Genomic DNA, 17,417 nt, shown 5'->3' with positions numbered 1-17,417 from the left:
AGTGCAAGTAGTTCTGCTATAATGGGATAGTTACATTCCTAACAAACCTGTCATAATGTCTTTGGCCCAACATGCCCATGCCGACCAACATGCCCAATGTACACTAGTCCTACCTGGCTGCATTTTGCCCATATCCCTCTAAACCTATCCTATTCGTGTGCCTGTCCAAATGTTTTGTAAAAGTTGTGATCGTATCTGCCTCAACCACCTCCAGCAGCTTATTTCATATACCTACCATCCTGGGAGTCCACATCAAAGAGGATCTGACATGGGCAACACACATTGCCGCACTGGTGGGTAAGGCAAAGCAGCGCCTTTACCACCTTAGACAGCTGAGGAAATTCAGAGTGTCTCTGAGGATCCTTCATTGCTTCTACTCTGGGGCTGTAGAGAGCATCCTGTCCGGCAACATTACTGTCTGGTTTGGGAACAGCTCTGCCCAGGACAGGAAGGCCCTGCAGAGAGTAGTGCGTTCGGCAGAACGCACCATGGGAACTACACTCGCCCCCCTGCAGGTCCTATACATCAGGAGGTGTAGATCGAGAGCAAGCAAGATTATGAGGGAGCCCTGCCACCCCAGTAACGGACTGTTCCAGATGCTATGGTCAGGCAAGCGGCTCCGCTGTCACGCTGTGAAAACGGAGAGGATGAGACGGAGTTTCTTCCCACAGGCCATCAGGACTGCTAACTTTTATAACTCCAGGGACTAAACTTGTCTTCTCTGTATTAACTTTTATTTATATGCTGTAACTGTAATTCTTTTTTGTGCACAATCCGCAGGCATTGCCACTTTCATTTCACTGCACATCGTGTATGTGTATGTGACAAATAAACTTGACTTGACTTTGTGTAAAAACAAGTTGCCCCAATCTTTCCCCCCCCCCCCTCACCTTAACCTATGTCCTCTTGTTCTTGATTCCCCTACTCTGGGAAATATACTCTGTGCATTTACAATATCTATTCCTCATGATCTTATACACCTCTATAAGAATACCCCTCATCATCCTGCACCCCAAGGAATAAAGTCATAGCTTGCTCAACCTCTCCCTGTAGCTCAGGCTCTTGAGTGGTGGCAACATTCTCGTAAATCCTCTTTGCACTCTTTCCAGCTTAACAATATGTTTCCTATAACAGGGTGACCAAAATTGAACACAATACTTTAAATGTGGCCTGACCAATCTCTTGTACAACTGCAACATGACCTCCCAATGTCTAGACTCATTACTCTGACTGATGAAGGCCTATGTGCTGAAAGCCTTCTTGACCGCCCTATTTACCTGTGATGCCACTTTCAATGAGCTATAAACCTGCACTCCTAGATCCCTCTGCTCTACAACATTCCCCAGAGCCCTGCCATACACTGATAAGATCCTGCCCTGGTTAGCCATCCCAAAATACAACACCTCACAATTAAACTCCATCAACCATTCCTCAACCTACCTGCCCAGCTGATCAAAATCCTGCTGCAATGTTTGACACCCATATTCCCTATCTATAACACCACCCTCTATAGGGTCATCTGCAAACTTACTAATCATGCCTTATACTTTCTCATCCAGAACATTGATATAAACATAGCACAAAAAGTAAGGAAATTTGTATTTGGTAGATTATTTCTTTGTTGTAACAATGCTTCTTGGCAATAAATCTTATACCGTTGGAAAGCCTGTTTATTTCCCTTTTAAATGGTGCCACATTTGTAAGGAACATGCATTTGTGGGATGAGCAGCAGAGCTGAGTATATGGGTTGCGCCCATGAAAAATTTGCCAAATCTTCTCTGCCAATGCCAAACAGCTTATTCTGCCATTGACTCTTGTTCGGTGTTGTTTGGTGGATTGGATGATTGAAGTCTGAAGAAACAAGACATTTTGGCAATTTAACAATTTATTCATTTAATAAACAGGAGCCACAGTAGCGTGTGGAAGAACCATACACAGCCATAACAGCCTGGCACCTCCTCCTCATGCTGGTCACCAGCCTGGTCACACACTGTTGTGGGATGGCATCCCATTCTTGTCAGCACCTGGGGGTACCAGAAGCTCAAAACAAGAGTCAATAGCAACAGCAGAATAAGCTGTTTGGCATTGGCAGAGAAGATTTGGCAAATTTTTCATTCCTACAATGAAGCCAATTTTCTATCCAGTCAGCGAACTCTCCTTGGATCCCATGCGCTCTAATCTTCCAGAGCAGCCTACCATGCGGAACCTGATTAAATGCCTTGCTAAAATCCATATATTCAACGTCTACAGCTTTTCCCTCATCAACCTTTTTGGTCGCATCTTCAAAAAACTCAAATCAGATTTGTGAGACACAATCTGTGCTAACTATCCCTAATCAGCCCTTGTCCATCTAAATACACATATATCTTATATCTCAGAAGACTTTCTAGTAACTCTCTGACCACAGATGTTAAACTCTCTGGTCTATAGTTCCCAGGCTTTCCCTTGCAGCCCTTCTTAAATAGAGGCACAACATTTGCCACCCTCCAATCTTCATGCACCCATTGAATGATGACTCGTAAAACTCAGCCAGGGCACCTGCAATTTCCTCTCTAGTTTTCCAGTGTCATTGGATATATCTGATCAGGCCCAGAAGATTTGTCTACCTTCATACACTTTAGGACCTTCAGCACCAGCTCAACAGTAATACTGACTGCCCTCAAGCCACTTCAATGGACAGCTCCAGGTTCTTCGGTCCTCATGTCTTTCTCGACAGTAAAAACAGGAGAAATGCTCATTGAGGACCTTACCCATCCCCTGTGGCTCCATACAGAGTTAACCGCTTTGATTCTTGAGGGGCCCCATTCTCTGGTTACCCTTGCTTCCCTAAATGTACATAATATCTCTTTGGATTATTTTGAATATTATTTGCCAGAGCTATCTCCTGCCCCCTTTTTGTCCTGATTTCTTTTTTTTTGTGTGCTCCTCAGTTCTTGAAACTCCATAGATATATGTGATCCCAGGTGCCTATACCTGCCCAATGCTTCCTCCTTATTTTTGAACAGTCTCAATTTCTCTCGTCATCCAAGCTTCCTTGCGTTCACCTGTCTTGCCCTTCCCTCTAACAGGAACACGCATGTCCTGGACGTTTGTCAGTACACTTTTAAACGCATCGCACATTCCAGACGTTCGTTTTTCCCTCAAACAGCTGGTTTTAATTAACCTGAGCAAGTTCCAGTCTAATACCTTCAAAGTTGGCCTTGCCCCAAATTCGAATTTTAATTTGTGGGCCCGCCCTGTCTCTATCCATAACTATATTAAGAAGGGTCTCGACCCGAAACGTCACCCATTCCTTCTCTCCCGAGATGCTGCCTGACCTGCTGAGTTACTCCGGCATTTTGTGAATAAATCGATTTGTACCAGCATCTGCAGTTATTTTCTTATACTATATTAAACCTCATAGAATAGTGGTCGCTGATCCCAAAAGGCTCGTCCTTGAACACTTCATCCACTTGCCCCTCCCAATTTCCTAAGGGTAGATCAAATGTTGCCCTCTTCCATGTGGGGCCCTCTACATAAAGTCTGAGGAAACTTTCTTGACACATTTCACAAATTCTGCCCCATTTAAATCTAAATACTGGGAAAGTTAAAATCCCCTAGCATGACAACCTTATTAGTCCTGCAGATGCCTGCGATCTCCTGGCATATTTGCTCTTCTACCTCCCGTTGACTATTGGAGGGGTTGTAGTACACCACTGTTAAAGAAAATTCTGTAATAAAACAATTATATCGTTTGGAGGGAATTAGGGCTAGCGAGTTTCAGACTTTCTATAATAAAGTTATTTTTCCTTATTTTCAAAAATAAAAGATTTGTTTTAATGCAAGTTATTTTTAATACTGCAAGCTAAAATCACTGACACCCCTATGTTACATTGTTCGATAGAGTATCATTGCACAAGTATTAGTAGAAGCGATTGCTTGTCAATTTCAGTGACCCCTTGCGTAAGTAGTAGCTATATTCATAAGAGATAATTATTGCCGGGAGTCTGATTATTGCACAGGTTACATGTAACAAGTTTTTTCTTTTACCACTGCTTCTTCCCATCACTGTTTTCTGCTTGTCAATTTACAAGTCTACTTTTAAGTGGTTCTCTGGCTTCTGATCAAGCTTGCATTTTAACCAATTTGGTCTGCGAAATGTAAATAGTGTTCCCTAGTCCCCATTTCATCAATTATATCAAATTTACATAATACAATACAATACAATACAATATATCTTTATTGTCATTGTACCCAGGGGTACAACAAGATTGGGAATGCGCCTCCCATACGATGCAATAATTTAGGTAATTTAGACAGCAGCAACCCAACGAAACGAAACAGTTGTAACAGTTTTGGACAGGGTAAAGTGCAAGTTGATCTATGCGTTGTGGCCATCCGGCTCAGCAGGACCGGTTCATAGCAGCTATGGCCCTGGGGATGAAGCTGTTCCTGAGTCTGGAGGTGTGGGCATAGAAGGCCTTGTATCGTCTGCCCGATGGAAGGAGTTCGAACAGACTGTTGCAGGGGTGTGAAGAGTCTTTGTGGATGCTGGTGGCTTTTCTGAGGCATCGTGTGTTGTAGATGCCCTCCAAGTCTGGTAGCTGTGTTCCGATGGCCCTCAGCTCTATGGACTACCCGCTGTAGAGCTTTCTTTTCTGCCTCCGTGCAGCTGAGGTACCACACAGGGATGCCATGCGTTAGGATGCTCTCTATGGTGCAGCGGTAGAAGGTCGTCAGCAGCTGTTGGGGTAGACCAGACTTTTTCAGTGTTCTTAAGTAGAACAGTTTGTTGTGCCTTCTTGACCAGCGCAGCAGTGTTATTGGACCATGTTAGGTCCTCCGAAATGTGAGTGCCCAGAAACTTGAAGCTGGACACTCTCTCCACACTGTCCCCGTTGATAGAGATCGGGGCATATTCCCCGTTATGTGACCTACGGAAGTTGATGATCAGCTCCTTGGTCTTGGTGGTATTTAGGGACAGGTTGTTATCCGAGCACCAGTCCGCCAGGTTCTGCACCTCCGCTCTATAGTTTGTTTCATCCCCGTTGATGATCAGCCCGATCACCGTTGTGTCATCTGCAAACTTGACAATGGTGTTGGTGTCGAATGCAGGAACACAGTCGTGTGTGAAGAGGGAGTAGAGCATGGGGCTCAGAACACAGCCCTGTGGTGTGCCGGTACTCAGGGTGATAGTGGAGGACAGGTGCGGGCCCATTCTCACTGCCTGCGGTCTTTCCAGCAGGAAGTCCAGGATCCAGTCACATAATGACGAGCTGAGGCCTAGCTGGTGGAGTTTGGTGATGAGCTTGGTGGGGATGACCGTGTTGAAGGCGGAGCTATAGTCTATGAATAGCATCCTCACGTACGTGCCCTGTCTCTCTAGGTGAGTCAAGGACAGTGTGAAGAGCCAGAGAGATGGCGTCCTCTGTGGATCTATTTGCCCTGTATGCAAATTGATGTGGGTCCAGTGAGTCAGGGATGCTGGATTTGATGTGTGAGAGGACCAGCCTCTCAAAGCACTTCATGACTATCGGCGTTAGGGCAACCGGGCGGTAGTCGTTCAGGTTAGAGATCTTTGCTTTTTTCGGCACCGGAACTATGATAGCCGACTTCAGGCACTTGGGGACTGAATAATGTAACTGAATATAATAATATATAATGTTAGCAGTTCTCGCCAATCAAGGAACAGGGTTATTCTTATTTACCTGGTAAGCTTAATCATTCTAAGCCTACCACTGTAACATTGAGCAAATACAGAATGATAGCTCAAAGCAAAGTGTTTAACACAACTGATTAAAAATGCTAAATAATGCAGATGTAAAGACGAATGCTGGATGTATTCAATAAACCAGGTGGCATTTGTGAAAAGAGAAAGAGAGTAAATGTTTCATAAGAACCTGTAATCATAAGTGATTAAGATCCACTTTAATGGACTTGGTGGTGCAGATATTTTGGACTTGGTTCTAGTTTAAAAAAACATAGCACAACTCAATAGTTTAATCTCTATCCAAAATGTAGCCAGAGGTGGTTTAGAAGCATTACAGATGCCGAATGTACTACTTTGGTCAGGTTTTGTTGGATGTCTGGCTTCAAATAGAGGAATCTGCACAACTTCATCCAAAATGATGTTGGGAGGTGCATTCCCAATCTCGTTGTACCCCTGTACAATGACAATAAAGATATATTTTGTATTGTATTGTAGTGTAGGAAGGAACTGCAGATGCTGGTTCAAACCGAAGATAGACACAAAAAGGTGGTGTAACTCAGCGGGTCAAATGGCATCTCTGGGGAAAAGGAATCAGTGACATTTCGGGTTGAGACCCTTCTTCAGACAGTCATGGGGAAAGGGAAACGAGAGATATAGATGGTGATGTGGAGAGATAGAAAACAAATGAATGAAAGATATGCAAAAAGTAATGATGATAAAGGAAACAAACCATTGTTTGTTGTGGGCTAGGTGAAACGAGTTACAGACAATGAGACTCAACAAAACAACTTTGAGATCTTCGGTTTCCTCCCACACTCCAAAGACGTACAGGTATGTAGGTTAATTGGCTGGGTAAATGTAAAAATTGTCCCTAGTGGGTGTAGGATAGTGTTAATGTACGGGGATCACTGGGCGGCACGGACTTGGAGGGCCGAAAAGGCCTGTTTCCGGCTGTATATATATGATATGATATGATATGATATGAAACTAGTATAACGACTTGGGTGGGGGAGAGACGGAGAGAAAGGGAATGCAAGGGTTACTTGAAGTTAGTGAAATTAATATTCATACCACTTCGTTATAAGCTGCCCAAGTGAAATATGAGTTGCTGTTCCCCCAGTTTGCGTTTGGCCTCACTCTGACAATATTCAGATATTCAATGGGGCAGAAATACATCCACATTCCTCCTACTAAGATTTGGCCTCTTGCATCAAATAAATGTTTCTAGTAGATTCAGGATCATGAACTACATACAATAAGCTTTTTCACAACATGGTAGTTCAAGAGTGTTTTACAACAAGTTAGTTCAAACTACTATATAGTTTAGGGTATCACAAAATGCTGGAGTAACTCAGCAGGTCAGGCAGCATCTCAGGAGAGAAGGAATGGGTGACGTTTTGGGTCGAGACCCTTCTTCACACTGATAGTTTAGGGTAGTTGAATGAAAATGCTCTGGACTTTTCTATAGTCTTTTCATTTTTCTGACCTTATCAACAAGACCCAGCTCATTCTCATAATTACATTCCCATCAAATGTTGTACCACTTCCTCTCTAAACCCTGCCAACCACTCTAGTTATAAGTTATAAAACCTAGTTATAAAAGGTTCCTTTCCTCATAATTAGCCCTTTATTTTCACAAAACTACCCTCATCAAAAAAACCTCATCCTTTACCTTTGTTTCTTTTTCAATTGTCACTTTTCTGCAAAGTCCTTGAGTGTTTGGTGTCCTCCCAAATCCATTTCCATCTTCATAAGGTCATGTGATAGGAACAGAATTAGGCCATTCGGCCCATCAAGTCTACTCCGCCATTTAATCATGGCTGATCTATCTCTCCCTCCCAACCCTATTCTCCTGCCTTCTCCCTATAACCCCGGACACCCGTACTAATCAAGAATCTATCTCTGCCTTATCCATTGACATGACATTGAATATCCATTGACATGGCCTCCACAGCCTTCTGTGTCAATGACTTCCATAGATTCATCACCCTGTGATGAAAGAAATTCCTCGTCATCTCATAGAAACATAGAAAATAGGTGCAGGAGGAGGCCATTTGGCCCTTTGAACCGGCACCGCCATTCATTGTGATCATGGCTGATCATCTACAATCAGTAACCTGTGCCTGCCTTCTCCGTCCTAAAGGAACGCCCTTTAATTCTGAAGCTATGACGTCTAGTTGTAGACTCTCCCACTGGTGGAAGCATCCTCTCCACATCCACTCTCTCCAAACCTTTCACTATTCAGTAAGTTTCAATGAGGTCCCCCTCATCCTTCTAAACTCCAGCGAGTACAGGCCCAGTGCCGTCAAACACTCATCATATGCTCAACCCACTGATTACTGGGACCATTCTTGGTAACCTCCTCTGGACCCTCTCCAGAGCCAGCCCATCCTCAGTTATGGTGCCCAAAATTGCTCACAATACTTTCTTTCCAATAGTTCCTTTTGAAAAGCTCTGATCAAGGCCTTTCTCCATCAGAAATTCTCCTTTATACTTTTAAACAGACCCAACATTACTCCCACATCCCATCATTATCCTCAGGATCTATGGAGCGTGTCCTTTGCCTTCCATTGGTTACTTTTTAATGGGCTGCCCATTTATAGCAATATCCACAGATATGAGAACAACATCTACACTGTACATTTCATCAAATCACAAAGCAGTGGTTGCAAATACTCTTTGGTGTATAGGTTTTGATATCTGATAAAGCCGTGTTAATGTGGCCCGAAAAGCAATGGGAGTAGGCAGACATTAATGATGTGTTCCACTGTTTGACCTTCATCACTAATCTTGGAACCAGGACTTGATTTGAGTTTCCATCATTGTAAAAGAAAGACACATCTTTCTCCCCGGTTTCATATCTGGGTCAGAACTGTCCGTGCATTGTGCTGATGAACTTAGATCCTCCATCTCACCACCTTCTTGAAACAAGATTTGTGTGGTCAAGCCCTTGTTCCATAGCAAGACTTGAAGCTGTAAATATTTTACATTTCCCAAGTTCTAAGTTCTCAGTACTTTCCATATTGAATAATATTTGACACTAAACCAGACACTTTGCAACCTCCACATCCATTTGTCCTTGGATATTATACTGGCTCATTGGCATCTGTTGTAGAAGACCACATTGCTTTTTAAAAAACAATTATGCCTAGCAGTTCCACTTTCTGTCCAGACACCTATCCTTTGACTTAAATAAACTGCAGTCTCCATTCAGTGTGGTGATGAAGGTACCTCATTGAACACTTTGGGAAAGTCTAGTATGATTTAGTGTAGATTGAATATGTTCAAAGGGATGAAGTATGGGATAGTAATTAAAAAGTAAGTATATAAATTAATGTTATATTAACAGAAAATGCATGTATTTTTATGATGGTAGCAGAGACCTGAACAAGAGTTGTATGGGTGACCCAAGTCAATAACCACTTAACCCAGCATCACTCATTAGTCAACCATATTTCATCAACGCCAATCAAACTTTTTTTCAAAATCTCTCAAATCTATTGGTGGGATAAGCAAACCAACATCAGTTTGCTCTCTAGGCCAATTTTACCAGCATTAAATCTGTAGATACACTCCATCAGTTACATTGGCAAGGCCACATTGATGGAATGACCTCCAAACGCTCAGAATAGACATGTCTTGTCATGGGAAGAGATTACCAGCCAAAAATAAGAAAAGATTTAAGAACATGTTCAATGACATCCCACTGATTCGTGAGAAACTCTGGCCCATGACTGTGCACTGTGGAGAAGGAACATTTAGGATGGCATTGGGAATGAGAGACCACCAGAAACATACAGAAGCTCTATGAAAACAGTGCAACGGTTGCATCATCTCGCACACCATCCATTCAGTTGCCTAGTAAGGCATCTCCTGTCCATCTATAGAAGAGTCTGTGGTTCCCACAGTGGCCTCATCAGAAGCCCGAGTGGGAACTGATGTCATCCTTGATACCACTAGCTGAGAAGAAGCAATGCAATCAAAAACTCAAGAAGGATTAGCAGGTTACTCACGAGCTAACAGGGTTTGGTACTGTAATTCAATTAAGATGTGAGGTGACCTTGAGTGTTAGCAATGGACACAAGTAATATGCTGTACCAACACCAGAAGCAAAAGCATAAAACACACAACTGTGAAATATAATGCAAGATAGGAAGGGAGATAGGAAGCACATGAAATTGGGTACATCAGACTTTCCCCCACCAGTCTGGTGAAGGGATAAGGTGTGTAAAGGGTAGGCGAATTCAGTGGCTAGCAATAGATGAGGGAAGAGAAGAGAAAATAATAAATATGTAGAAGGGCCTGTAGGATGGCAAGGAAACAGATTGGAGTCAGGTTGATGTAGTGTGAAAATTGTATGCAAAACATATGCAAGCTGATCCCACTGCAACCTATACATTGCTGATATAGAATCAAACAAGTAAAGAGTAAAAATCAATGGCCTCAATTTTATAAACAAGGAATCTCTACCTACACTCGGCTCCATTCCCCAAAATTTACTTTTGCGAAAGCCAGAATTGAGCTGCAAGGCTCTGAATGGCATCAATGGGTCAAAGAAACGAAGAGTGATGTCTGTAGGCCAGACCAAGTCCTCCAGAATGAAGCTCTGGGAAAGTCCTCAAACTCTGGGAAAGTCCTACTCAAACTCAGAGATGCTGTCTGGGCTGCCACATGACCATCTAGAGGCTAACCATAAGACAGACATTCAGGCCTGATCACCCTGCGGTGGGCCTGCCTCGACTGAGGGTGTCTTGTGATAAAAGGCCAAAACACCCAGTGACGTTGAGGTACACAACTGAAGATGTGTCTGAATGGTAGCAACATCACATAGTGGTCATCCCCAAGAACAACACCATGCAAGGCAATTGTAGTGCAAAACCTCAGGGATTGTAACAGCCAGTCCTATTAATCTAAATATTTAAAAAATGTCAAAAATGAAATATTTTTAAATATAAAATTATATTTTCTAAAGATAGCAAAAACAGTAATTAAAAGCATTAAACAAAAATCATCATTAAAATACATAGTCTTATTTTGTTCATCTTCCCCATTGCCCTTCAATACTCATTTCAATGAGTGGGTTTTGTGGATCATGCATTAGGTTTAACCTGTGATAGAATCCATGAGCCAATTCCCCAGTACAAATGCTATGGAACCCCAACAAACTTCTCCACATCCCTACTCACCAGATTCCCCATGGAAGCCAATGGAAGAGTATAGCTTGGATTGAAAAGCAGAACTTTGGACTTAAATAAAGTACAGAAAATGTGTGCAGAATTCCCAAAATTCACTGGTACTTACAACTTTGAAATGATCAACTAATTTCAGGCCGGTGGTTAAAATTGGGGAAAAAAAACAGAGAAAGTCATTGTGAAATTCAACTGAGAAGGATTTTTGCCCAAAAGGTACTTTCCTGTACTTCATCTCATCATTGTTGTTTATCAGCTGTAGGCTACAATGTTGAAATAGTCACATTTCAAGGGATCTCCTCACATTTCTGGAATTAGATCCATTGTTTATTTTAATTTTGTCATGATTCATCTCTGAGTTGAAAGGATGCTCCTACATTTCAATCCACACTGTGCCATGTGAGGTACAGACCCACAGTAACTCCTGTTACCTTCATGAACCCTACAGCAAATTCAGGTAATTGTTCAATGAAATTCCTTGTTCACATGAAGTTCAAAGGACAAATAGTATACGTGCGGTAATGATATGTTCACCCACTTGCTATCATAGGTCAATAACCAACTCTTTCATCTTGCTGATGTTAGGAGGTAGATTATCATCCTGACACAAAGTTTCTAATCTCTTTCCTGTACTTTGTCCCATTGTTGTTGATCTTGCTGACAATAGCGAACTTAAAGATTGAGTTGACTTTGTACTTGGCCACATGGATGTCCTGAGCTTAGACCAAGGGACTGAGCACTCAACCCAGTGGAGCACTAGTGTTGAGGGTCAGGATAGAGGAAATGTTATTTCCACCTAGATGACCGACTAATCCTGTGGATAATGGACTTTCTCACCAACAGGTCACAGAGAGTGCTGGTCAATAACACCTTCTCCAACCTCCCTCACACATCAACTGGCTCCCCGCAGGGCAGTGTCCTCTCACCCTGCTCTTCATTCTGTACATTGATGACTGCAGGTCCACCCAGCCAAACTGTCATTTGGTCAAGTACGCTGATGACACAGTTTTCCTCTCTCTGCTCTCAGGCACCTCACAGCACCACAGCTCAGCTCTTCATGCATTTGTGGAGTGGTGCGACAACTCCTGTCTTGAACTAAATGCAGACAAGACCAAGGAAATGGTAGTGACCTTCTCCAACATGCAGAGGGAACTGGCTGCAGCAGTCATCACCACTATCCACGGGAAGCCTGTGGTGGAGATTGTTGAGGAATACAAGTACCTGGGCACAGTCAACCTGCTGAAATTTGCCTCCAACACTGAGGGTATCCTCAGGAAATGCCAGCAGCGGCAGTATCTCCTGAGGAAGTTCAACTCCTTTGGGGTCAGCAAGGTCATCCTCAAAACGTTTTACTCCTCCTTCATTGAGAGCCTCATCACGGTCTCCTTCACCTGCTGGTTCCACTCCATCAGCCTTCAGAACAGATACCGCCTGCAGAGCACAGCCAAAGTCTGTTCCAAAATGATTGGACTTCCTTTCAGAGCCCTCTCCACCCAATGCGACCAGCAGATGCTAAGGTCAGCTGGCAGGATTTTACAGGACCCCTCACCCGTCCTGTTCTCTGCATTTGAGTGGCTCCCCTCAGGACTCCGGCTTCGTTGCCCAGACTGTGGGACACAGAGGAGAAGGGCAACCTTTGTCCCCAAGGCTGTTCAGCTCCTCAACTCCCAACCCCCCCTGTCCCTCTGCTCACCCTGCTAACCCCCCCCCCCCCCCCAATAGTTTTTGTACTGCTCTATGTGCCTTTGTAAATTGCCCCACGGAGACAAATAAAGTGTTTTTGAACTTTGAACGTTAAACTTTGAACTTCTTCAGACTAATTGTAATGGGGGGGAAGCTGGTAAAGTGGAGGGGCAGGTCAAAGTGTGGCAGATAATAATTGAACACAGGCGAGGGCTGTGTCATAGGCAAATGGTTGGATAAAGGACAGAGATGAAAAAAGTGTGAGACAAAAGGATTGAAGAGTTGCAAATTGTGAAGCCAGAGGAAGGAATGTAAGGGGGGGGGGGGGAGATAGATGCAAATCCAGGTGAAGCACAGGGGAGGGGGGAGAATGGGGAGGGAGGGTTGTTAAGGGCTACCTAAAATTGGAGAATTCAATGTTTATATTGTTGGCTTGTAAGCAATCCAAGTAGTACACGAGGTTGCTCCAGTTTGGCAATGGAAGAGGCCTAGGACAGAGAGGTCAGTATGGGCAAAGTCACATCACAATCTAATTTGCTTCCAGAAATCCTCTTATTCTTCTAAACACCAAACACTATTAGCTCCTCCTGCTCATTATTCCTTTGCCCCAGGAATCAATATGTCTTCCATTGCCCGGCGCGGCTCGGCCGCGGGACCTAACATCGCCCGGTGCGGCTCGGCCACGGGACTTAGCAACGCACGGTACGGCCGCGGGGCTTTCCATCGCCCGGCTCGGTCACGGGACGTTTCAGCGCCCGGTGCGGCTCGGCCGCGGGGACTTCCATCCCCTTGCGGGGACTGTGTGGGTCGGTCGGGGACGAGCTGTCTGTCCGTGGGCGTGGGGAAGAGAGTGGAAGTTTTGTTGCCTCCATCACAGTGAGGGGGTGTTTGGAGTCACTGTGATGGATGTTTGTGTTGGGGTCATGTGTCTTGTGTTCTTTTTTTTTTTGTGTGTGACTGCAATGTAATTTCGTTCGGTACCTCGGTACCGAATGACAAATAAAGCTCTGTATTCTGTATTAAGTATGCATATTTTTCCTTAAGTAAGGAGACCAAAACTCAACGCAACACTCAATGTGTTTCACCAACGCTCTCTGCAGATGTAGCGAGTCTTTATTAGTGTGCTCGGCGCTTTCAATAAAGGGCATTGATCCAATTGCGTTTACATTGGAGCTGTAAACTTCTGTTTCTTGTGGAAAATGTTTCCGAGCATTGAGTCTAGTTAATACTCTCGTGGTCTATTCCTTCCATTTCCTCGCACTTACCATGTTTCTCCCCATTCACTCAATTTGCAGACATGGTATATTCCCTCTCAATTGACTTTCCTCCGAGGCTGCACCTGATACGGCACCAGATAACAGCGCGAACTTCATTTTAGCATAAAACAGTTACAAATATCAGCCCAATATTTTTCAAAGAGATAATGCCCAAAACTAAATGGTGCGTTTAACTGCTGTGATCTTCACTAAGGGGTAGTTTCTAGTCGCGCGATTTACTTTGATGAATTCGAGCAAAAGATATCCATTAATCAATGTCAAGTCATAACAGGTCTAAGTTCAAGGATGAAATGCCATCATGGATAGTTTGCCTTGATGTTGCTGGCTTGGAGGTTCTACACTTTAAATGTTCAAAAATAATAATAGCTTCTCAAATTATTATTTTTTCCCAAAAGGCCAGAATTGAAAACAAAACAAAAGCATTTGCGGGCAGCGCTGTGAGACAACCATACTATTTATGGTGTGAAGAAGGGTCCCGACCCGAAACGTTGCCTGACTCGCTGAATTACTCCAGTACTTTGCGTTTTAACTGAGGATGTAACTAGGAAAATTGACAGGGGAGAGCCGGTGGATGTGGTGTACCTCGACTTTCAGAAAGCCTTCGACAAGGTCCCACATAGGAGATTGGTGGGCAAAATTAGAGCACATGGTATTGGAGGTAGGGTACTGACATGGATAGAAAGTTGGTTGACAGACAGAAAGCAAAGAGTGGGGATAAATGGGTCCCTTTCAGAATGGCAGGCAGTGACCAGTGGGGTACCGCAAAGCTCGGTGTTGGGACCGCAGCTATTTACAATATACATCAATGACTTGGATGAAGGGATTAAAAGTACCATTAGCAAATTTGCCGATGAGACAAAGCTAGGTGGCAGTGTGAACTGTGAGGAAGATGCTATGAGGTTGCAGGGTGACTTGGACAGGTTGTGTGAGTGGGCGGATGCATGGCAGATGCAGTTTAATGTGGATAAGTGTGAGGTTATCCACTTTGGTGGTAAGAATAGGAAGGCGGATTATTATTTGAATGGTGTCAAGTTAGGAAAAGGGGACGTACAACGTGATCTGGGTGTCTTAGTGCATCAGTCACTGAAAGGAAGCATGCAGGTACAGCAGGCAGTGAAGAAAGCCAATGGAATGTTGGCCTTCATAACAAGAGGAGTTGAGTATAGGAGCAAAGAGGTCCTTCTGCAGTTGTACAGGGCCCTAGTGAGACCACACCTGGAGTACTGTGTGCAGTTTTGGTCTCCAAATTTGAGGAAGGATATTCTTGCTATTGAGGGCGTGCAGCGCAGGTTTACCAGGTTAATTCCAGGAATGGCGGGACTGTCATATGTTGAAAGACTGGAGCGACTAGGTTTGTATACACTGGAATTTAGAAGGATGAGAGGGGATCTTATCGAAACGTATAAGATTATTAAGGGGTTGGACATGTTAGAGGCAGGAAATATGTTCCCAATGTTGGGGGAGTCCAGAACCAGGGGCCACAGTTTAAGAATAAGGGGTAGGCCATTTAGAACAGAGATGAGGAAAAACCTTTTTAGTCAGAGAGTTGTGAATCTGTGGAATTCTCTGCCTCAGAGGGCAGTGGAGGCCAATTCTCTGAATACATTCAAGAGAGAGCTAGATAGAGCTCTTAAGGATAGCGGAGTCAGGGGTTATGGGGAGAAGGCAGGAACGGGGTACTGATTGAGAATGATCAGCCATGATCACAGTGAATGGCGGTGCTGGCTCGAAGGGCCGAATGGCCTACTCCTGCACCTATTGTCTATTGTTCTATTGTTTTGCTTACTATTTAACACGCGTTTGTTGAGAAGTTTTGTTTTGATTCTGAGCTGACAAAAACAATGATTAAGGAGATCAAAAAATCCAAAATGTAAAAGCACACTATAAAACACGTTACTTCAATCACAGAGTAATCGAGTTGTACAGCACAGAAGCGGGACCCCTCTGCCCAACACACCCATGCCGACCACTTTGCCAATATATACTCATCGAATTTGCCCAGAATAGAACCGTACTTCCACGATTTGGCAATTTAAGCGTTTGTCTAAATGACTCTAAAAGAAATTAATTGTATCCGATCCCACCACCTACTCTTGCAGTGTTTTCCAGATATAACTCTCTCTTACAGAGAAGGTGGTGAATCTCCGGACTCTCTTACAGAGAGGGTGGTGATTCTCTGGACTCTTACAGAGAAGGTGGTGAATCTCTGGACTCTCTTACAGAGAAGGTGGTGAATCTATGGACTCTCTTACAGAGAAGGTGGTGAATCTATGGAATTCTCCACTCTAGAAGATGGATTGGCGAGGGTATTTAAAAAGAAGATAGGTGAGTTTTTGTTTAGAAAGATCGAAGTGAAACAGCTCCTCGTAGATGACCCGCTTGGTTTTCGCGGTGCAATTTTCAGCGTTTTTAGACTGACCACTGGGAAGAGCGTACCTCAACCAGGCCTTGCTCATTGACCTCTACAAAGTGCGAATGTCCTCCGCCATTGATGCTAGTGGGACACAAGCCACGTCGGTTTGTGCACCTCCGCTTCCTTCGTCATTTAACCCCCCCTTTCGCAAATCTCCCACTCACCATCGAAATGCCTTGAGAACCCAGGCCGCGAGTTTCAAGTTCATTGTTTTTTGGAAATGCAACCAGGATTATAACTGTAGGACGTTGCTTTCTATGCACTAGGGGACCTTAAATATCAATCTTTCCCAAAATGTCTTCTCTTATGGACATGTTTGAGACTCAACGAAGATAGACACAAAATGCTGGAGTAACTCAGCGGGACAGGCAGCATCTCTGGAGAGAAGGAATGGGTGACGTTTCGAGGAGATTGTGGTTCGTAGTGACTTCGTTGATACCCAGAACAGTAATGGGTTCATTCTCCCAAGAAGCTTGAAGTTCGGCAATTGTCACTGAGATCTCCTTCTCCCAAGCAGCTCAAGGCGGAGAGAGTGTCAAATGTCAAACCTAAAGTAAACAATTGATGTGGAAACTGATAGACGAATTCAGTTCGAGTTGAGACGCACAGACATTTTTTTCACGGCAATATTTCCTTTAGGAGGAAGATAACAGTGAATGTGAAAATCCATCGTCTTGTAAGTTGACATTACTTGCGTCAAATGCTTTAAAACCCCAGTTAAACCATATTAAGTAGCAGGCTGATGTTTAGATGCTTCATATCCGGTATGTTGGCGGGATTCCATGGCGTATCCCATCTTCCCTTTTTGGGATGTGATCCTGCACGCATTCTGTAACAAGGCCAAACACAGAGTGAACCACACGGTCCCTTCGTTCGTTTGGTTTGTTTGATAAGTTTAATGGACACCGTTTTGTTTTTACAACTGTGATATCATTATAGATGATTGACATTAATATATCCACATAGTTCAGGAGGAGTGTGGAAACCTTTCCTTTTATGAGTCTTTTCTTGGTCAGGAACATTAAGCGGCATAACGCAAAGGACAGTGATACAATGGGCATGATACCGGGGGATTGATAGATAGCATCACTTCTGTGTTTCATCTTCACTTTGCAAATTACTGCAGGCGCCGGCTCACACCAAGACCACGCTAACTCTGCCAGTGA

The 17,417-nt window shown here is 43.8% G+C and overlaps 1 long non-coding RNA gene across 1 annotated transcript in view; it reads right to left on the bottom strand.

Annotated features, from left to right (window-relative positions):
* The window catches only part of LOC144604150 (uncharacterized), a 41,144-nt gene that overhangs the window by 20,712 nt on the left and 3,015 nt on the right, over nucleotides 1-17,417 (bottom strand). The gene's annotated exons all lie outside the window — the stretch shown is intronic.

Source organism: Rhinoraja longicauda, chromosome 21 (genome assembly GCF_053455715.1).
Source record: "Rhinoraja longicauda isolate Sanriku21f chromosome 21, sRhiLon1.1, whole genome shotgun sequence".
Taxonomy (NCBI): Eukaryota; Metazoa; Chordata; class Chondrichthyes; order Rajiformes; family Arhynchobatidae; genus Rhinoraja; species Rhinoraja longicauda.
Note: the sequence above shows the minus strand (reverse complement) of the source record. Positions and strands in the feature narration are given on the sequence as shown.